This window comes from Pezoporus wallicus, unplaced genomic scaffold (genome assembly GCF_028554395.1).
Source record: "Pezoporus wallicus isolate ANWC-B61680 ecotype Strahan unplaced genomic scaffold, APGP_CSIRO_Pwel_v1 contig_5767, whole genome shotgun sequence".
In the NCBI taxonomy this organism is placed as follows: domain Eukaryota; kingdom Metazoa; phylum Chordata; class Aves; order Psittaciformes; family Psittacidae; genus Pezoporus; species Pezoporus wallicus.
The window spans coordinates 11263640-11269291 of NW_026640599.1; the positions used below are offsets into that span (position 1 = coordinate 11263640).

A 5652-nucleotide genomic window follows, 5' to 3' on the forward strand; every position below is an offset into this window, starting at 1 on the left:
ATCCACCCCTTATTCCATACCATTCACGTCATGCTCAGATCCCACATTTTCAATATACCATCGCTCTCCCACATATATACATCCATATACACACACACACAGACCAAGAGAAAGAGATCATTTTCTTAGTGCATGGACCAATCCCTATAATGCTGCCGAGTCCATTCGGTCCATGATGTCAGGTTCCATCTCTTGTAACAATCTTTCAGGGCAGGAAAGGCTGTGTGCAGTACTGGATCATTGCCTGCTGATGCTGGTCGTTCCTTTACTGCAGAACTCATCCGGTTCTATCAAAGTTCATTCTCTGTTGGGATGATGGTTGGAGGGAAGTCAGGGCCAGTCGCTGGTGACCTGAAGACATCTAGTTGATGAGCTATAAAAGTATTACACAGCAGGCAACAGCATACAATTGATTTCACTGGCTGTTTTCCCCTAAAATCAAATCCCCTTGAGGTATACATCGGACTTCCCCATCTTTCCGCATTACCCACCAAGTATATCCAGGTCCCTGAGCAAAAGCAATCCCACGAGTGGGTTTGCCTTTACCTGAAGCAGGAATAACCCAGACTGTCTTTCCCGGCAAATTCTTCCTGCACCACAGGAAATTTGTCCCCCTCTACAATATGTAAAAGTTCTGACTGGGCTGGGCCAGCCCTGTTGGCAGATCCTCTGGTATTGACCAACCAGGTGGCCTTTGGTAAGTGTGTATCTCAATGCTTGAAAGTTCCCCCACCCATTGCTCTCAGTGTAGTTTTTAACAGCCCATTGTACCGTTCGATTTTCCCAGAGGCTGGTGCGTGGTAGGGGATGTGATATACCCACTCAATGCCATGCTCTTTGGCCCAAATATCTATAAGGTTATTCCGGAAATGAGTCCCATTGTCTGACTCAATTCTCTCTGGGGTGCCGTGTCGCCACAAAATCTGTTTCTCAAGGCCCAGGATAGTGTTCCGGGCAGTGGCCTGGGGCACAGCATATGTTTCCAGCCACCTGGTGGTTGCTTCCACCATGGTAAGCACATGGCGCTTGCCTTGGCGGGTTGGTGGCAGTGTGATATAGTCAATCTGCCAGGCCTCCCCATATTTATACTTCAACCATCGTCCTCCATACCAAAGAGGCTTTAACCGCTTGGCTTGTTTAATTGCAGCACATGTTTCACACTCATGAATAACCTGGGCAATAGTGTCCATTGTTAAGTCCACCCCTCGGTCACGGGCCCATCTATATGTTGCATCTCTGCCCTGATGGCCTGAAGTGTCATGGGCCCACCGGGCCAGAAATAATTCACCTTTATGTTGCCAATCTAAGTCCATCTGAGCCACTTCAATCTTAGCCGCTTTATCCACTTGTTGGTTGTTCTGGTGTTCCTCAGTGGCCCGACTCTTGGGTACATGGGCATCTACATGACGTACCTTCACCACCAGGTTCTGCACCCTGGCAGCAATATCTTTCCACAGTGCAGCAGCCCAGATGGGTTTACCTCTGCGTTGCCAGTTGCTCTGCTTCCATTGCTTCAACCACCCCCACAGGGCATTTGCCACCATCCATGAGTCAGTATAGAGATAAAGTACTGGCCACTTTTATCGTTCAGCAATGTCCAGGGCCAGCTCGATGGCTTTCCCCTCAGCAAACTGACTCGATTCACCCTCTCCTTCAGCAGTTTCTGCAACTTGTCGTCCAGGACTCCATACAGCTGCCTTCCATCTCCGATGCTTTCCCACAATACGGCAAGAGCCATCAGTAAACAAGGCATACTGCTTTTCACTTTCTGACAGTTTATTATATGGTGGGGCCTCTTCAGCGCGCACCACCTCCTCCTCTGGTGACATTCCGAAATCTTTGCCCTCTGGCCAGTCCATGATGACTTCTAGAATGCCTGGACGACTGGGATTTCCTATTCGAGTTCGTTGTGTAATTAGTGCAGCCCACTTACTCCATGTAGCATCGGTTACATGATGTGTAGAGGAGACCCTGCCTTTGAACATCCAGCCCAGCACGGGCAACCGGGGTGCCAGGAGGACCTGTGCTTCAGTGCCAATCACTTCTGAAGCAGCTTGAACCCCTTCATAGGCTGCCAGTATCTCTTTCTCAGTTGGGGTATAGCTGGCCTCAGATCCTTTATATCCCCGACTCCAAAAGCCGAGGGTCTCCCCTGGAGCTTTCTGCCAGAGGCTCCAGGTAGGACCGTTCTCCCCAGCTGCAGTGTACAGCACATTTTTTACATCTGGCCCGGTCCGTACTGGTCCAAGGGCTACTGCATGAACTATCTCGCGTTTAATTTGCTCAAAGGCTTGTTGCTGCTCAGGGCCCCATTTAAAATCATTCTTCTTCCGGGTCACATGATAGAGAGGGCTTACAATCGAACTGTAATTTGGGATGTGCATTCTCCAGAACCCCACTGCACCCAAGAAAGCTTGCGTTTCTTTCTTATTAGTTGGTGGAGACATTGCTGTTATCTTGTTGACCACATCTGTGGGGATCTGTCTACGTCCATCTTGCCATTTTATTCCCCAAAATTGAATCTCCTGTGCAGGTCCCTTGACCTTACTCCGTTTTATGGCAAAACCGGCTTTCAGCAGGATTTGGATTATTTTCCTCCCTTTCTCAAAGACTTCTTCCACTGTATCGCCCCACACAATAATGTCATCAACGTATTGCAGGTGTTCTGGAGCTTGCCCCTCTTCCAGTGCAGTCTGGATCAGTTCATGGCAAATGGTAGGGCTATGTTTCCATCCCTGAGGCAGTCGGTTCCAAGTGAACTGGACACCCCTCCAAGTAAAAGCAAACTGTGGCCTGCACTCTGCTGCCAAAGGAATTGAGAAAAATGCATTGGCAATATCAATCGTGGCATACCACTTGGCTGCCTTTGACTCTAGTTCATACTGAAGTTCTAGCATGTCCGGTACGGCAGCACTCAATGGTGGTGTGACTTCATTCAGGCCACGATAGTCTACTGTTAGTCTCCATTCTCCATTAGACTTTCGCACTGGCCATATGGGGCTATTAAAGGGCGAGTGGGTCCTGCTGATCACTCCCTGACTCTCCAGTCTATGGATCAGCTGATGGATGGGAATCAGGGAGTCTCGGTTGGTGCGATATTGCCGCCGGTGCACTGTTGTGGTCGCAATTGGCACTTGTTGTTCTTCAACTTTCAGCAACCCCACAGCAGAGGGATCTTCTGAGAGACCAGGCAAGGTGGACAGCTGCTCAATTTCCTCAGTCTCCAAAGCAGCAATACCAAAAGCCCACCAGTACCCTTTTGGGTCTTTGAAGTACCCTCTCTTGAGGTAGTCTATGCCGAGGATGCATGGAGACCCTGGACCAGTCACAATGGGGTGCTTTTGCCATTCCCTCCCAGTCAGGCTGATTTCAGCCTCCAGCACAGTCAACTCTTGGGATCCTCCTGTCACTCCAGAAATATAGATGGGTTCCACCCCTTGACAGCTTGATGGCATCAGGGTACACTGTGCACCGGTATCTACTAGGACCATATACTTTTGTGGGACTGATGTGCCAGGCCATCTGATCCACACAGTCCAGTAAATCCGATTGTCCCCTACCTCCACCTGGCTGGAGGCAGGGCCCCTCTAATGGTCATCACAGCGTTGGACACTTAAGTCGTGGTAAAAGGGATTATTCTTTGTTATCACAGGAGCTGGAGTAAAATCAGCTCTTCCATTCCATCTGGGAAACTGCTCACCAGAGACTGAAGCCGTAGCTCTCATGGGACGATCAGTCTTGGCCCTTTCTCCCCTCTTCAATTCACTCACCCGTTCCTCCAAAGCTGAAGTAGGTTTTCCATCCCACTTTGTCATGTCTTCTCTGTGGTCCAGCAGGTAAAACCATAGGGTACCCCGTGGCGTATACCTCCTGTATCTCCTCTCTCGAACAATAGGATGCCTTTTGTTAATACCTGAGACGTGTGTTGGTACACGTGAGGAGCTGGATAAATCAGATAGATCATCCCTCAATTGTTTGAGGTCCTGGGACAGTTTTTCCACAGCTGAGATGATGGAAGGGGTGAGATTGTCTTCGAACTCTTGGAGTTTATGAACCATTTCATCCACTGTTAGTGGTACTACATCATTCCAGGTTACTGTTGCCAATGAATGGGCATATGATTATGATGCATTCCGTGTAAGTTTTCGCCACATGGGTCGTGTACATTCAACTTCATCTGGATCTATAGGTGTATCCCCGTTATTCAGCTTGATGTGATAGATCATCTCTATGATGGCTGATTCCCTCAGAGACTAGATGCCTTTGTCTATAGTAGTCAGTGGACTCATAACATCATCTTTGTATGGAAACCTTTCTTTCACAGCTGCCAAGAGCCGCCTCCAAAGACTGAGGGACTTTTTCTCTCTTGCAATTCCTTTGTCAATTCCCCCTTCTCTAGCAAGTGATCCCAGCTGCTTGGCTTCTGTACCTTCTAGTTCATGACCATCGGCCCCATTGTCCCAGCATCGGAGCAACCAGATGATGATGTGCTCCCCTGGTTGACGGGTAAAATCTTTTTGCATATTCCGCAGCTCGGTTGAGATCTGAGGTTGAGAAGTTACCTCTTCTTCTTCTTCTTCTTCTTCTTCTTCTTCTTCTTCTTCTTTGTCATGTGATGATGACTCCTGATCAGATTCTGGACCGGGTGGTGAATTCATTGTTTCTTCATCTTGCTTCACCCTTCTTGTCTCCTTTTTGCTTGTTCTCTTGCATACAGGGGCAACCGATATTGGTACAAATTGGTCCTCTGGTTTGGCTGCAGTGATTATCACTGTGGTTTGAGTAGCAACTGTACTTGTTGCTGGGGGTGGTGCAGCTGCTGTGCTTGGAGCTGGGGTAACCGCGCTGTCTGTTGCAGTTGAAGATTGAGCAGCTGCTGTACTTGCCACTGAGGTAGCTACGCTGTTCTTTGCAGCCAAAGTTTGAGTAGCGACTGTTGCTTTGCCCTCAGATCCGCCGACATTCTTTTCCTTTTGAAGGTGCTGGATAGTGTTGAGCAAGGCCCTGTAAACATAGGCCAAGCCCCAGCACGTTGCCGTGATTTGTCCATCTCTGGTATGGCCAGAATGACCACACACCTCATTTAAGTGTTTTACTAATTCTTCTTGATTTTGCAGTTGAGTTTCCCGCATTTGGGAAAATCGCAGGGGTCAGCACACCCGGAGTGCAAGGGATGAGCCTCGCCCTGGGAAAACCACCTGCTTGATCACGGTGTCTCCCCTGCCAGGCAAGCCCCACGTTGGGCGCCAAAAAGAACTGTCGTGGTTTAAACCCTGTCAGGCAATTTGTTCACTCACTCCCAGTGAGTGGTGCTGGGCTGACAACAATCGAGGGCCCCACCCCCCGCCGGGGCTCTCCCCTTCCCCACTCCTGGAAGAACGGGGAGGAGGATCGAAAGGGTGCAACTCCTATGGGTTGAGACAAGAATAGTCCAGCAACCAATGCACAACACAAATCACCACTGCTACTACCAACTACAGCAATGATGAGAAAAAATAACAAGGGAAGAGAATACAATACCACCGGCCAAGAAACGAGTCCCACATGGAAGCCCGTGTCCTTCCGGGTAACTCCCGATTAGCCCCCACCCTGGGCATGACGTGCTGTGGTATGGAATACCTCCGTGGCTAGCCTGGTTCAGGCGCCCTGTCT

At 49.3% G+C, this 5652-nt stretch overlaps 1 pseudogene; it reads right to left on the reverse strand.

Moving 5' to 3' along the window:
- Positions 1-5107: 5107 nt before the first annotated feature.
- Positions 5108-5235, reverse strand: LOC130604813 (U1 spliceosomal RNA; annotated as a pseudogene).
- Between the last annotated feature and the right edge of the window lie 417 nt (positions 5236-5652).